The sequence below is a fragment of the Ovis canadensis genome, chromosome 14, assembly GCF_042477335.2.
Source record: "Ovis canadensis isolate MfBH-ARS-UI-01 breed Bighorn chromosome 14, ARS-UI_OviCan_v2, whole genome shotgun sequence".
NCBI lineage: Eukaryota > Metazoa > Chordata > Mammalia > Artiodactyla > Bovidae > Ovis > Ovis canadensis.
The window spans coordinates 63,229,581-63,246,528 of NC_091258.1; the positions used below are offsets into that span (position 1 = coordinate 63,229,581).

The window sequence follows — 16,948 nt, forward strand, 5'->3', positions numbered from 1 at the left end:
GGCAGCTCAAAATTATTCCAAAACCTTTGATGTCTCATAACCCATTACTGGTCACTCCACTGCACTCCAGAGAGAAGAAACCCAGCTCCACCCACCAGAACTCCAACACAAGCCTCCCTAACCAGGAAACCTAGACAAGCCACTGATACAACCCCACCCACAGTGAGGAAGCTCCATAATAAAGAGAACTCCACAAATTCCCAGAACATAAAAAGGCCACCCCAAACGCAGCAATATAACCAAGATGAAGAGACAGAGGAATACTCAGCAGGTAAAGGAACAGGAGTGTTGCCCACCAAACCAAACAAAAGAGGAAGAGGTAGGGAATCTACCTGAGAAAGAATTCTGAATATTGATAGTGAAAATGATCCAAAATCTTGAAATCAAAATGGAATCACAGATAAATAGCCTAGAGACAAGGATTGAGAAGATGCAAGAAAGGTTTAACAAGGACCTAGAAGAAATAAAAAAGAGTCAAAATATAATGAATAACGCAATAAATGAGATCAGAAACACTCTGGAGGCAACAAATAGTAGAATAACGGAGGCAGAAGATAGGATTAGTGAAATAGAAGATAGAATGGTAGAAATAAATGAATCAGAGAGGAAACAAGAAAAACGAATTAAAAGAAATGAGGACAATCTCAGAGACCTCCAGGACAACATGAAACGCTCCAACATTCGAATTATAGGAGTCCCAGAAGAAGAAGACAGAAAGAAAGATCATGAGAAAATCCTTGAGGAGATAATAGTTGAAAACTTCCCTAAAATGGGGAAGGAAATAATCACCCAAGTCCAAGAAACACAGAGAGTTCCAAATAGGATAAACCCAAGGTGAAACACCCCAAGACACATATTAATCAAATTTACAAAGATCAAACACAGAGAACAAATATTAAAAGCAGCAAGGGAAACACAACAAATAACACACAAGGGGATTCCCATAAGGATAACAGCTGATCTTTCAATAGAAACTCTTCAGGCCAGGAGGGAATGGCAAGACATACTCAAAGTGATGAAAGACAATAACCTACAGCCCAGATTACTGTACCCAGCAAGGATCTCATTCAAATATGAAGAAGAAATCAAAAGCTTTACAGACAAGCAAAAGCTGAGAGAATTCAGCACCACCAAACCAGCTCTCCAACAAATTCTAAAGGATATTCTCTAGACAGGAAACACAAAAAGGGTGTATAAACCCGAACCCAAAACAATAAAGTAAATGGTAACGGGATCATACTTATCAATAATTACCTTAAACGTAAATGGGTTGAACGCCCCAACCAAAAGGCAAAGACTGGCTGAATGGATACAAAAACAAGACCCCTCTATATGCTGCATACAAGAGACCCACCTCAAAACAAGGGACACATACAGACTGAAAGTGAAGGGCTGGAAAAAGATATACCATGCAAATAGAGACCAAAAGAAAGCAGGAGTGGCAATACTCATATCCGATAAAATAGACTTTAAAACAAAGGGTGTGAAAAAAGACAAAGAAGGCCACTACATAATGATCAAAGGAAAATAAAGTAACGGGCCTTGCTCACCGAAGCTTGGTCACCCTGTGTCTTTCTTTTTTCTTTCTTGCGTTCTCTCTGTTACTCTCTTTTTCAGGCTGATCTCTTGGAGCATAGAGGCTCTCTGTGTTCACTTATCTGCCTGGGTTTCTAAGACCTGAACGGGAAGGTGTTCTGCGTCTTCACTCCCTCAGGAGACCAGGAGGGCACCTGTGGCCTCTGTGAACAGAGCAAGCTCCTTGTCTCAGGGCTTTACTGGCTTTCTGTGTAAACAAAGGAATATCAGCCTCTTTCTCTCCTCTATTTTCTTATCTTCAACATTCTTTCTTTCAATTCAGTTCAGTTCAGTTCCGTCGCTCAGTTGTGTCCAACTCTTTGCGACCCCATGAATCGCAGCACACCAGGCCTCTCTGTTCATCACCAACTCCTGGAGTTCACTCGGATTCATGTCCATCAAGTCAGTGATGCCATCCAGCCACCTCATCCTCTGTCGTCCCCTTCTTCTCCTGCCCCCAATCCCTCCCAGCATCAGAGTCTTTTCCAATGAGTCAACACTTCGCATGAGGTGGCCAAAGTACTGGAGTTTCAGCTTCGGCATCATTTCTTCCAAAGAAATCCCAGGGTTGATCTCCTTCAGAATGGACTGGTTGGATCTCCTTGCAGTCCAAGGGACTCTCAAGAGTCTTCTCCAACACCACAGTTCAAAAGCATCAATTCTTCGGCGCTCAGCCTTCTTCACAGTCCAACTCTCACATCCATGCATGACTACTGGAAAAACCATAGCCTTGACTAGACAGACCTTAGTTGGCAAAGTAATGTCTCTGCTTTTCAATATGCTATCTAGGTTGGTCATAACTTTTCTTCCACAGAGTAAGCGTCTTTTAGTTTCATGGCTGCAGTCACCATCTGCAGTGGTTTTGGAGCCCAAAAAAATAAAGTCTGACACTGTTTCCACTGTTTCCAATCTATTTCCCATGAAGTGATGGGACTGGATGCAATGATCTTCGCTTTCTCAATGTCTCTCTCTAAATCATTCGCCGATGCCATTTCTCCTGAGGGTTCCCCCGGATCCTGCAGGGGCTAGACCCTGGCACCCCAGCCCATTCACCCTTGGTGCAAGGTCAATGTCCTCAGGGGCCTTGTGAGACCCCAAGGAGAAGTTCTGCAGCAAGGAGGTAAAGATGAGGAAGGGCTGGGAGCGGGCCAAACTCTCACCCAGACAGAGGCATTTTCCTGTGGGTGTAAGGGAGAGTGTCAAGGAGGGGAGCCCTGCAGAGCACTTGGTTGCCCCACCATGAAAATCTAAGGATATTTGCATGTTCATTTACATAGATTTACATGTAAGTACTTCTGATTCTATGTTGGTGATGGTTAGTTGCTAAGTTGTGTCCAACTCTTCACAACCCCACCGTCCTCGGTCCATGGGATTTTCCAGGGAAGAGTACTGGAGTGGGTTGCCATTTCCTCCTCCAGAGGACCTTCCCAGAGAGGGGCAGAAGGGAGCTGAAACCTCTGGCCTACCCTGGGGTAGGCAGGGACTTGGCTGATCAAATACTGACCTACTCTGCTCAGTGGATACGCAGTCCTTGCTCTAAGCTTCTGAGTGTCCGCACTCTTCTGGTCATTTTGACCCTCCTGCCAGCCCCCTGGTCCTGCCCACCATCAGCAGTCAACAGAGTCAGCCTCCCAGACGCAATCCCTACACCCCAACCCATGGAGGTACTGTCTAGTCATGCTCACATCATGATTGACAGAGACTTTAAATAACACCCTGCCCACCTTTACACCCATTTTTCTGACTCTCATGACCACTCCTCACATCGTCCTGCCACACGGGGTCAACTATCACCAATGGGTCCACCATGTAGGTGGAGCCCTGAATATCCTCGACCGACTTCAACACAGGCTGTGTCCACTGGAGTAACCAACAGAAGGACCAGCATGTTCCTGGGTTGAGCAAGAGTTTCATCTGCATCTTGTTGACCCACAGTCTCGTGGGAAGGAAAGGAGCCCAGAGAGCTGCCTTGTGTGTGTGGCAAAGTTCACTACTGTTCGTTCATTAAGTATTCCCAGTACATTTCTTGGTCCATAAACTTCTCTGCCACATCGAACTTGGATGGGATTTCCTTCATCTGGTGAAATGAGGTCTAAACTTGTGCATGTCATGCATTTTCCCCTGTTTCTTCATATATCAGGAAAGAGTCCCCATTAGCCCCCATTTCATGACTGTTATGGTCAGGGATGGGCATGTTGCATGAGCAGGAAAATAATAACCTTTTAAGTTCTTGAGATGTTCAGATTTTTTATTACAACCTAGCCCCACCCTGACCTCTACAGAACATGACTTCCTACCCGGCCTTGAGCAAGTAAACTGCCCACCCAGCCACCCTCTCCTGTTCCACTTTGACAACAGAGAATCATTCAACACTGAGACAGCGACTATTTTTTAAGCGATCAAAGGAGGAAGACAATTTGATCCTCTTGACAAGAGCTGAAAAGATTATTGAGAATACTCAGTGTAATATCTTGGTTAAAAATTTAAAAAGAATTTACTGTAAAATAGGGAGAAAAAAACATTTCCTTAGTTAGACTTACAGTTGAGAAAAATATATGGTAGAGTAGCCGTAAAATATCTGGAATAGGCAATAGCCAGCATTCAGCTTCATAGAGAAAATAAAAATATTCTCCTTAAAGGTAGGACTGGGACAAGATTGCTTACTATCAATGCTGTTCCTTCACATGATTCCAGAAGTGCTAGTCCTCGATATTAGGGAAAACATGACATGTGACCTTAACATAAGAAACAATTAAGTCAAAATATCATCATTTACAGCTGCTAACATCAGTTATTAGGAAAATCCAAGAGAATAAAATGAAACATTGTTAGGTATAAAAGTAATGTAGGGAATTTGTTCAATTATGACAGAAATACACACCCGAAAAGATGAGTGGATTTCTGATATACTTAGTAAAACAATTTGAAATGCCTTTAGAAGAGTGCTCTGGACTGAAGCCTGTGCTCCCAAAATTTATATGTTGCAGTCCTGATGCCCACCGTGGTATTTTAAGAAGGAATCTGGGAGGTAATTAGGTAATTTAAATTAGTTCATTAGGGTGGGGTCCCTGAGAGGAGAGCGTTCTTAGAAGAAGTGAGTCCATGGTCCCCAGGCTGCATGCGAGTCCACAGCAAGGTAGCGGCCATGTGCAAACCAGGAAGAGACCGCACCAGAACCTGACCATGCTGGCTCCCTGATCGCAGACTTGTGGCTTCCAGAACTGTGAGAAAATAAATTTCTTTTGTTTAAGCCACCCCGTCTATGGCATTTTGTTACAGCAGCCCACAGCTGAGCTGACAAAGAGGTCCTACAAACAGTAGCCAAAATCTTCTCCCGTATTTCTTAGGAATAAATTTAGCAAAAAATATGCAAAACCTAGTTTTAGAAAAGTTCAAGATGCCACCAGTGGTACAAGGACGAAATGAACACACTGCCTTTTATGCTGCTGCTGCTGCTTAGGACATATCAAAAATGGGCTTCAGGTGGTGCTCATGGTAAAGAATCCGTCTGCCAATGCAGGAAACATAAGAGACACCTGTTAGATCCCTGGGTTCTGGGTCGGGAAGATCTGGAGAATGACATGGCAATCCACTCTGGTCTTCTTGCCGGGAGAATCCCATGGACAGAGGAGCCTTGCAGGCTACAGTCCATAGGGTCACAAGAGTCAGATATGACTTAGCGACTAAACCATTACTATCAAAAATGGAGATTTGGCAAAGCATCAGAATCAAAATACAAATTTAGATTAATCCTAGTAGAATCCCAGTGGGATATTTTGGGACTTTGACAAAATAATTCTAAAATACACTCAAGAAAAATAAAATGTGTTACAAACAAAAAAAGGAAGAGTAATGTCCCCTAGAAAACACTAAAATATATGTACAAGTATAATATTAATAATTCAAAGAATATGATATAGCTGAAAAAGACAGATTGGAAAATCAGTGTGAATATGGATTATAACCAAAGAAAAAAAAAAGAACTCCAAAACAGAAATAGACCTGAGGAGGATAACCACTTCAAATATGATGAATTTCAAGTCAGTGGCTAAAACTGAATTATTTCATAAGTGATGAATACAGAATAACCCTAGGAATGCATATTGAATCAGGGTTAACCTAGGACTGAATATTCCTCACATTTCTGTGCCTTAAGTGTCTCATATATCTCACTCTAGTCTTGCTTGTATTTTTAAATATGAAACCAGCTAACAAGAAACAAATTAAGGAGTTTTCTTTCTTTTTCTTCCTTTCTGATCCCTTCCTTTCCTGTTATTTTTAATTAAGTTACCTACCTATTATCTATTTACCTACCCACCACCTACCTTTGTGTGTGAGCAAATATTAATAGAACCAGTAAAGGCCATCCTCTGTAGTACTAATAGGTCAGGTTTAGTGGTGAATTACGGATGATTTTCACCTTTACTTCATACTTCACTTTTTGTATGAAAATGAGAGAAATGTCGTTATTTAATCTTGAAAGGAAAGTTGTAAACGCCTTTCCCCATTCTCGCCGCCTGGCAGGTGCTCAGCACTGGACCCTTGGTTTGCCTGTTCTCTGTGTGCAAGCATGTCTCTCTGCCTCTCACTTTATCTCCATCGCTGACTGAGTCTCCGTCTTCCTTCCCCATCATACCTCATCCCTATCCTTCCCCCTCACACTATTCTTATCTCTGAAGATGTCTTGCTTTCTCTTCCCTTTAGACTCCTCATCGTTTCCCAAACTGTTCACACAGGGCTTGGAGCTGGATCAAGAGAGGGAGTCACATGCAGAGTGGGAGTGAGCAGACATGCCCACGGGGGAGAGAGAGCATGACTGACTTATGGAGAATGGAATGAAGACTTGTGGCTTCTTGAACTTGCCCTGCGCATCCAGGAAGCAGCCAGGGTAGAGGGCATCTGGCTTCTCAAAGTGGCGTGGGTCATGGAGGGCAGAACTCAGGATGGAGTACACAGGAATGCCCTAAGAGGACGTCAAAGACAAACGGGCCCAAATGGCCATCAACAAAGAGCGGCTGAATCCTCAGCAGATAAGGAGCTTCACCTGCTGTGTGGCTCTACAGTTGGTGGCAGGAATGTTGAAACCATTCTGCCCTATTTGGTCAATAGTGTCCCATCCCTCCAGGTATCCTCACCAACCACCCTGATTCCTCCTCCCCAAGACCCCGGGTCTTCTTTATGATCCGTCGACGGAAAGGTTCACATCTGACTCAACAGAGCCCTGTAGGAAGCTGACTCCAGGACTGGGGCCTGAATATAATCGGGTCAGTGCTGTTCACTGGGCAATTTGATACTGTTCATATCTACAGAGTATGGTTATATTTCAAAATGAAAGCCACACACACAAATTGCAAATTGTATCGGTATGGACATAAAGACCAGAGGGGAAGGTGACATGAACGCTGGGCACATAAATTGCACAGTAACAGATGCAGTAGGGCCCAATCATTGTGTATATAGGTATATATAAACATATGGGTTCATACAAAGGAGAGATTAGAACACAGATTATAAAACCAGTCAGCTGTATAACAAGTTTCAATAAGTACATGGTACTTTTTTCAGCAAATGTAACATTTTGTAAAGGTTAAGGAAAAAAAAAAAAAGAACAAAAGGGAGAGGACTTTTCTCTTTTTAAAATCTCCCTCCCTCCCACAAAAATCTGGAAATAAGAATTCTTCTTATAGTCACGAACCAGACATGAACCATAAGACTGGGGGTGGCCAGCACCTTCCAACCAATATTCTCTGGCCCTTCTGGTCTCACATTTGGGAGATAATATCCCCGGAAGCGAGTGTCCCTGATGGCAGAGTCGGGTAGGCCAAGTGGGACAGAGTCACTGGATCTCAGAATCTCACGGATGACGGCATCTGTATAAGGCATATTTACCCGCTCTTCCAGTGCTGGGAGACGGGGTGCACCATTACTCTGTCGATTTCTGCCTGGACTTCCTCTGAGAATGGTTAGGGTGGGAGGAGGGTATGTCGATAAATATTCATACCAGTGGACTCAACCAAGTGACCTAAAAATGACCTGCAGCCTGATGGGAGGATCTTGTAAATTCTTTACTAAAGATGTTAAGCTACCATTCCTTCTTAATGAAAGCATCAAAAAGGAAGTTAGAAGCTTCTTTGAGGGAAGTCTTGTGTGGTGTTTCCACTCTAGTTACAACATGAGGATAACTTGGATAAAGATGGGTGGGTGGAAATTCATTCAACACTTCAGGATGTGTTTTTTTTCTTTTCAGCTAAAAATGAGTTGCAGGTAAAACGGGTGTCATCTCTTTTTGTCCCACTCACATGCTATGTAATTTTATATATGTCACTCCCCACTCTGGCCTTAAATTCATTCTTGGGAAATAACATGTCTGACCAGGTGAGAGCATCTCCAAGTCAGATCTGCAGACCATTAACTTGAACAGAGAGGCTCTTTAATTAGTTGTAAATGGGCAATTTACAGACTAGGAAAAGGGCAATTTACAGACTGAAACAGACTGGCTCCAGATAGGAAAAGGAGTACATCAAGGCTGTATATTGTCACCCTGCTTATTTAACTTCTATGCAGAGTACATCATGAGAAACGCTGGACTGGAAGAAACACAAGCTGAAATCAAGATTGCCGGGAGAAATATCAATAACCTCAGATATGCAGATGACACCACCCTTATGGCAGGAAGTGAAAAGGAACTAAAAAGCCTTTTGATGAAAGTGAAAGTGGAGAGTGAAAAAGTTGGCTAAAAGCTCAACATTCAGAAAATGAAGATCATGGCATCTGGTCCCATCACTTCATGGCAAATAGATGGGGAAACAGTGGAAATAGTATCAGACTTTATTTTGGGGGGCTCAAAATCGCTGCAGATGATGACTGCAGCCATGAAATTAAAAGATGCTACTCCTTGGAAGAAATGTTATGACCAACCTAGACAGCATATTGAAAAGCAGAGACATTACTTTTCCAACAAAGGTCCATCTAGTCAAGGCTACGGTTTTTCCAATGGTCATGTATGGATGTGAGAGTTGGACTGTGAAGAAGGCTGAGCTTTGAAGAATTGATGGTTTTGAACTGTGGTGTTGGAGAAGACTCTTGAGAGTCCCTTGGACTGCAAGGAGATCCAACCAATCCATTCTGAAGGTGATCAGCCTTGGGATTTCTTTGGAAGGAATGATGCTAAAGCTGAAACTCCAGTACTCTGGCCACCTCATGTGAAGAGTTGACTCATTGGAAAAGACTCTGATGCTGGGAGGGATTGGGGGCAGGAGGAGAAGGGGATGACAGAGGATGAGATGGCTGGATGGCATCACTGACTCAATGGACGCGACTCTGAGTGAACTCCAGGAGTTGGTGATGAACAGAGAGGCCTGGCGTGCTGCAATTCATGGGGTCGCAAAGAGTCGGACATGACTGGGCGACTGAACTGAATTGAACTGAAATGGGCAATATACTTCAAAAAGTCAAGTTTTTTGGTCAAACTCAAAACCCATGTACTTTCATAGACTGGCAAAATCCACTTCAAATGTTTTGTGCTTTTATTATAAGTCCCAATAGAAGTGATTTTTTATTTTTCAGACTACCCAGGACAAAAGTTATCTGTCTTAGCCCATCAGACAACCACCTTCCCGTACGGCCTCAGGGACACTCACCCCTCCATCGTCGCCACCTCCCATAAGCCCAGCTCACCTGAAGACATCGGGATTTTTAAGAAGGAGTAGAAACCCATAGCTGAGAGTGGCGCTGGAGGTCTCTGTGCCAGCAATGAGCAGTGAGAGCACCGCGTTAAGGAGATTTTTCTGGTGAAACTCACTCTCAGGATCTGAGCGCTCTGAGAGACAGCGATGGGCACTTCCTAAGGTCTCGCCTTGCAAAGATTTCACTTTTTAGGGTCTTCCTCCCTCTGTACCAGCACCATGTTCCTCTGTGCCCGTCCTTCTTTTTCCTGATCTGTTTTTCTCTGGCCAAGGCCTATAAGATACTAAGAGGGTGAGCTCTGGAGCCAAAGCTCTGGATTTCAAACTCAGGTCCTACCATGTACTAACTGTGTATCTTTGTGCAAGAAATAAAAATTCTATGTGCTTAGTTCATCACGTGGGTTGTCGTGATATAATGTATAATAAGCTCAATGGGCTTCCCTAGTAACTCAGATGGTAAAAAATCTGCCTGCAATGCAGGAGACCCGGGTTTGACCCCTGGGTCAGGAAGATCCTCTGGAGAAGGAAATGGCAACACACTCCAATATTCTTGCCTGGAGAATTCCAATCTGAGGAGCCTGGCAGGCTACAGTCCATGGGATCACAAAGAGTTGTACACAACTGAACGACTAACACTTTTACTTTCCAGCCCAATGAATGTAGAGTTTCAATTGCTAACATTGTTGTTCTTGTGTTGTTGTTTTCCTGTCTTTGGGTGTCGTTGCACTCCTGTTTGGCCCTTGCAGCTGACATTCCAGGGATGCGAATGAAGACATTTAACAACTGGTATGGCACTTGCCAAGCTTCCCTGGTAGCTCAGCTGGTAAAGAATCTGCCTGCAATGCAGGAGAGCCCACTTGGGTTCCTGGGTAGGGAAGATCCCCTGAAGAAGGGATAGGCTCCCCACTCCAGTATTCCTGGGCTTCCCTGGTGGCTCAGCTGGTAGAGAATCTGCCTGCGATGCTGGAGGCCTGGGTTGGGAAGATTCCCGCTGGAGGAGGGCATGGCAACCCACTCCAGTATTCTTGCCTGGAGAAGCCCCATGGACAGAGAGCCTGGTGGGCTGCAGTCCATGGAGTCACAAAGTGTTGGACACGACAAGCCACTAAACACAGCACAGCACATGGCACATGCCCGACCAATCAGAACAGACATTGGTCTCTATCAGTCTGAATATATGAGTAGCCTGACCAATCAGAACAGACTTGACTGTCAGAACTGGGGAAGAAGGGAGCTGTGTCTCAGAGAAAGCTTACTGGACACATGTTAACTGCTTAATTACCAGCTCTTTAAAGGCTGCTGGGAGGAAGGCTTGGGGAGGCATAGGAAAAAACGGTGGGGGACTGTGGATCGTGGCTTTCTTTTAATCCTTAGGGAAATATTTCAACATTTAAAAAACATGTAATCACACCCAAAGATATTAGTTCAATGTCAGTACGGTTTCCATCACTCCATTTCCCATCCCCAGCGCCCATCTGGGCCAGGTCTTGCCTTGTCCATGTGAAGCAGAAAGGAATCCTTGAAGTCCTTAGGGCAACTGGGATCCAGCGTCTTCTGGCGCCTCTCCATGTTCTCAGTGATAAATCTTTCACCTCTTGGATCATGCTGTACAAGCACGTGTGTGTGCCAGGAAAGTGTTTTCAAGATGCCGGGGAGATTTCAAATTCCTACAGGGTGGCAGACAAGGCCCCAGAACCCATTATACTCGCTGGACTGGTTCTGTGAGTGTTGATGTTCTGAGCTGCACATATAGCAACATCCAAAGGCTATTATTTACCCTGCAGACTTGGAGGGTGTGGCTCCCATCTGAGCACACTCACACACACACACACACACACACACACACACACACTGTTGCATGGACCTCTGCATCCAGCCCCAGTCACTGTCTCATCTGCTGAGGTTTCTTCTCTTGAAGCCCATCCTTGTCCAAGGCCTGATTCTGACACCCAGACTGACGGATGGCTTCACCTGGGAGGGGTCAGGGCTTGGAGTGCGCACATGAAACTGATCTCTCGATGCCTTCTGCCTTTGGTGATCAGGACAGAAATCATCTGACCTCTTCCCAGGGTCTACCCACCCTGATTCCTGGCCCACCATGGAATCTTTAGCCTCACCTGGCTATAGAAGGAGCTGACAATGACAGAGCCCTCTTCATTAAATGTAGGAGCTGTAATAATTGAGGGTCCTGGTAATTAAAGTGCTCGTTGAAGACAATGGAGGAGATGGTGTTTGCAGTGATGGAGTTAAAGAGGAAGTGGGGATCCAGATGAGCCCCTGAGGAGGAGAGGTCTGTCGTGGGGGTCCCCTGCAGTGTCCTTCTAGGAGACTGACCTGACTGGTGCCAGCGTAGCTTGTTTGATGGTTTTCCTCTTTTCTTCTTTGCTTTCATTGTTCCTCTGTCTCCCCAGAATGTCCACTCTGTGTCTCTTGTAGTTTTTCTTGCTCTCTGTCTTGGGCTGATTTTCTCTGGTCTTATCTTTGACTCTTTATTCCAGGCTCACCCCTTCTCCTCTGTTCTCTCTCCAACTCCCCATCTACCCTCATGGCCCCTCTCCTTGACCTCACTGGCATTCCATGTTCCTCTGACTCTGTATCTCTCTACCTTTATCTTTGTACGGCTTTTTCTTGCAGCTTCTGCTCCCGGACTCACTCATTCATTCAGTGGCCTCAGCATCTCTCTGTCTCTTGTTTTCTCTCTGCCTCTGGTCTCTTGTGCTTCTGGCTGCTTTCTCTGCCTGTTTCTCTCTCTGCCTCTGCTGGTCTCACTTTGTCTCTCTCTCTCTACCATCTTCTGTTTTTCTGTTTATTCCTGTCTATCCCTTCTCTCTATTCCTGAACCTGTCTCTGCATCTCTCTCTCCTGCTCTCTCTCACCCCATCTCATCCCCACCTCCACCCAGCCCGCACTCACCCAGCTCCTCCACCAGACGTTGAGCCCCTCCTTGATTCCTTCCTCAATACTCCGCTTCCCCATCCCAAGTCCTTCATTGTGGTCACAGAGAATTGCTGTAGAACCTTCCAAGATATTCCACTGGCAAACCCACACCCGATGGTGGGGCATGGAGGGAAGGTTTTGAAGGCACATGGGATAGTCCCTCCCTCTCTCCCTAATCCTCATCCTCGTCCCCCCACTCACCTGTTCCCTGGAAGACAGGGTCAGTGATGGCGACGTGCCCTCGGCCAGAGAACGCCACAGCCTGATCCACCAGGGCCTCCCTCATCGCCTCATACCCCCACAGGATGACAGCAGGCCTAGACCCCAGGTAGACGGTAAAGACATCCCCGTATTTCTCTCGCAGCTGTGGGGGCAGAGTCCAGGTTTCACGCTCTGACTCAAGAGAAGGCTCTCCACCTCACCCCTGCGTCACACCTCCCAGCTAGCCTACCCTGCAGGCTGCAGCCCCATCAGGGAAGAGCAGAGGCTGGAACTCTGTGGTCTTCTCCGAGCCTCACATATATCACCTGACCCCCAGCATCCTCCTCTCTTGGCTTTTCCAAGAGCCCCCCCACCCCAGCTTTGCTTTTAAGAATTACAGAGACTCCCCACATCCAAGCTATGGAATCTCTCCTTTTCAACCCACACAGGACCACAGCTCAAAGTCTCAAGTCTATCAGAATCTCTCTCTCGAAAGGAAACCCTGCTACACTGTTGGTGTAGCCACCATGATGCAGCCACCATAGAGAATAGAATGGACGTTCCTCAAAAATACTAAAAATCATTTCCGTGTGACCCAGCCATCCCACTCCTAGGCATATGTCTGGAGAAAACCATAATTCAAAAAGATACATGCACCCCAGTGCTCATCGCAGCACTATTTACAAAAGCCAGGACGTGGAAGCAACCTAAATGTCCATCGATAGAGGAGTGGATAAAAAGGTGTGGCCCATATATCCAATGGACAATCACCCAGCATGAAAGAGAATGAAGTGACGCCGTTTGCACTGACACAGATGGACGTGGGCCTGGCAAACCGAGTGAAGGAAGGCAGATGGAAAAGGCAAATATGTGGTGTCACATATACGTGGAGTCTAAAAAAATGGTACCAGAAAGCCTATCTAGAAACAGTAATTGAGTCACAGATGTAGAAAACAAACTTATTTACCTAGAGGGAAAGTGGGGAAGGGTAACTTGGGAGACTCGTTTGACATATACTCAGGCTAATATACAAAATAGGTAACTGATGAGAACTTACTGCATAACACAGAGAAGTCTGCTCAGTTCTCTGTAATGACCTATGTGGGGATGGAGCCTAAAAGAGAGTGGGTATATATGTGCGTGTGTGGCTGACTCACTTTGCTGCACCAGAAACCAACACGCCATCAGAAATCAACTATACTCCAATAAAAAAGTAATTAAAATTGTGAAACAGAAATGGTCACAAACACAAAAAACAAACTTACGGTAACCAAGGATAAAAGAAGGGAGAGATTACTTGGGAGACTGGGATTAACACATGTACATTAATATACATCAAATAGATAACTAATAAAAATTTACTGAACACCACAGGGAACTCTACTCAATACTCTACAGTGACTTATATGAGAAAAGAATCTTAGAGTGTGTGTGTGTTAGTCACTGAGTCATGTCCAGCTATTTGTGATCCCATGGACTGTAGCCCACCAGGCTCCTCTGTCTCTGGGATTTTCCAGGCAAGAATATTGGAGTGGATTGCCATTCCCTTCTCCAGGGGATCTCTCAACCCAGGGATTGAACCTGGGTCTCCCACATTGCAGACGGATTCTTCACTGTCTGAGCCATCAGGGAAGCCCATAAAAAGAGGGGATACATCTACATGTATAATTGATCCACTTTGCTAGCCAGCAGAAACTAACAAAGCATTCCAAATCAACTAGACTCCAACATACAGTGATTAGAGAAACAAGACAGGACTTCCCTGTGGTACAGTGGATAAGAATCCTCCTGCCGCTGCAGGGGACACGGGTTTGACCCCTGGACCGAGAGGATCCCACAAGCTACAGAGCAGCCAAGTCCATGCACCACAACCACTGAAGTCCACGTGCCCAGAGCCTGTTCCCCTCAACAAGAGAAGCCCGCACAACGTGGAGCCCACACACCTGAGCCAGAGAGGAGCCCCTGCTCTCTGCAACTAGAGAGCCCACAAGCAGCCTCAAGACTCAGCTCGACCAAAAATTTAAAAATTTATTTAAAAAAAGAAGGCCTTAAGGAGCAACTCTTTCACTGCACCTTCCAAAGTACTAATGATCATTATCTATCCTTACTATGACTACGTTTTGAAAACCCATTTGGCACTTGTTATTAAACTGTACTGGGAACTGTGTTAAAAGTATTTTTTAAAAAAGAAAAGACTCTTGAACCCTAATATTGATTGCAGCACTATTCGAAATAAGGAAGAAGAAGAAGCAACGTACTTGTCCATTGACAGAGGCTTGGGTAAGAAGATATGGTGTATGTATAGAGTGAAATATTACTTAGTCATAAAAAAGAACAAAATAATGCCATTTGCAGCAACATGGATGGACCTAGATTATCCATTATCTAGATTATTCACTTACAAAGTGAAGTAAGAAAGAGAACAAGTATCTTACGATGTTGTCAATATGTGGAATACAGTTTTTTTTAATGATACAAATGAACTTATTTCCAAAACAGAAACAGAGTCACAGATGTAGAAAACAAGTTTATTGTGGGGCCCTAAATGGGAAACCTTAAAAAAGATGGGTTAGCTTTGCAGTGGGAAACTAAGATGGCGCCTTGGGGAAGAGAGAGGGGCATGGTCTATGTTAAAGTTTTTGATTGGCTCTCTTGATTTCTGTGCACGTGGACAGCGTGTGATCACCATAGACTCCTGTTATAATGAAGGCGCATGACGATTTGACCTTTAACATGATTGGTGCAACTATGGCATATTACGATTTGACCTTTAACGTGATTGGTGCAACTATGGTACCTGACGATTTGACTTTTAACATGGTGCAACTATGGAAAGTTCCTCACAAAACCCCCCTGCTTGCCTTATATAAACCAAGAGTTTCTGGCAATAAAGCAGAACTGCTCAGACGGAACACCTGTCGTGTCTGATTGTCTCTTGCTCGCTGAGGGGCTGGGTTGGCGGGCAGCAGGCTCACCTCTCCTCGGGACCCCTCGGCTTTGCTGAGGGAAGTTCCACTGCCTCTCTCTTTCTGCGGAGTGTCACCTGCAGTTTATGGTTACTGAGAAGAAAATATAAGGCAGGGAGGTGGGACAGGATAAATTAGGAGTTTGAGGTTAACATACATACCCATCTATATATTAATATAAAACAGATAATCAACAAGGACCTCTATACAGCAGGGAACTCTACTCAATATTCTGTAATAACCTATATGGGCAAAGAATTTGAAAAGAGTGAATATATATGTTTAGCTGAATCACTTCTCTGTACATCTGAGACTAACACAAGAGTGTAAATCAACTATGCTCCAATAAACTATTTTAATTTAAAAAAAAGTACTTCTCTCTTCACTCAACCCATCCTCCACTCCTCATAGGAATTCTATTAACTTCTCTATCCCATATCTAGGGCCAGATCATGGCTGGAAGAAGACAGCTCCCAAGGGAGTCTGGGGAATCCCATCCAAAGTTGACCTGCCTTTCCCAGCTCCCTTGCTAACTGGGAGCTGTTTCCCATTCACCCCACCTCTTGCTTTCCACCTCCTGGTGCCCCTTCCATCTCATCGCCTGCAATAACTTGAGTAAATCCTTGGGGTTCATTTGCAAAACGTTTCCCGGGAAGGGCAGAGGCCAGGGTCCAGCTGGAAGGCAGCCCTGGGAGGCAGGGCACCCCAGAGGAGCAGGAGGCCAATGAAGAGAATGAGGCGCAGGATGGCAGAGAGAGCCATGGTCCATGCCTGCCTTCCGTCCGATGTTCCTCTAAAAATTTAGGTGTCTCTGTTCTTTGTTACTTTGTCCGATGGGTGTGGAGGTTGTACCAGGATCCTGCCTTGGCAGAACTCCTGCTAACTTTCCAGAGACAACAGAGAGCCCAAAGTTTGCAGGGGTTGCAGAGGCCACGAGGTTTTATCATCTCAGCAGATCCCAAGCCAGCTCCCCAAGGGCCTCTGATGGACTGGAGTTGTCTTGGTGGGCGATGCCATTGAACAGAGAGTACATCCCCCACGGAAGAGGGGTGGTGCCAGCTGAAGGAACTTGTGGAGGCTGCACTTAGGTTGGGGGCCCTACAAGGGTGGCTCTCAGACATTTTATCAGTGAGTGGCATTGCAACATAAGAGATTAGGCTTAGCTGGCCAGCAGAAGCGGGCGTCCTGTGCCCACTGGAGACAGGGCTGTGACTGCGCATCTGTGAAGCGTGAGGTGTAGAGGAGGAGGCGGGGTCTGATGGAAGACCTAACTCCGTGTGGTCTGGGTTTAGGGGTTCATTGCTTTTTTCATTCATCCATCAGCAAATATTGTAGATACCTGTCACCTACCACACACTGCCTCATGTGCTGACGGTAGAGTGTTGCTGCTGCTGCTGCTGCTGCTAAGTCGCTTCAGTTGTGTCCAACTCTGTGCGACCCCATAGACGGCAGCCCATCAGGCTCCCCCGTCCCTGGGATTCTCCAGGCAAGAACACTGGAGTGGGTTGCCATTTCCTTCTCCGATGCATGAAAGTGAAAAGTGAAAGTGAAGTTGCTCAGTCGTGTCCGACTCTTAGCGACACC

General features: G+C 45.3%; 1 pseudogene; it reads right to left on the reverse strand.

The window, feature by feature from the left end:
* The window catches only part of LOC138419542 (cytochrome P450 2B11-like), a 35,260-nt pseudogene extending 19,134 nt beyond the window's left edge, over positions 1 to 16,126 (reverse strand).
* Between the last annotated feature and the right edge of the window lie 822 nt (positions 16,127 to 16,948).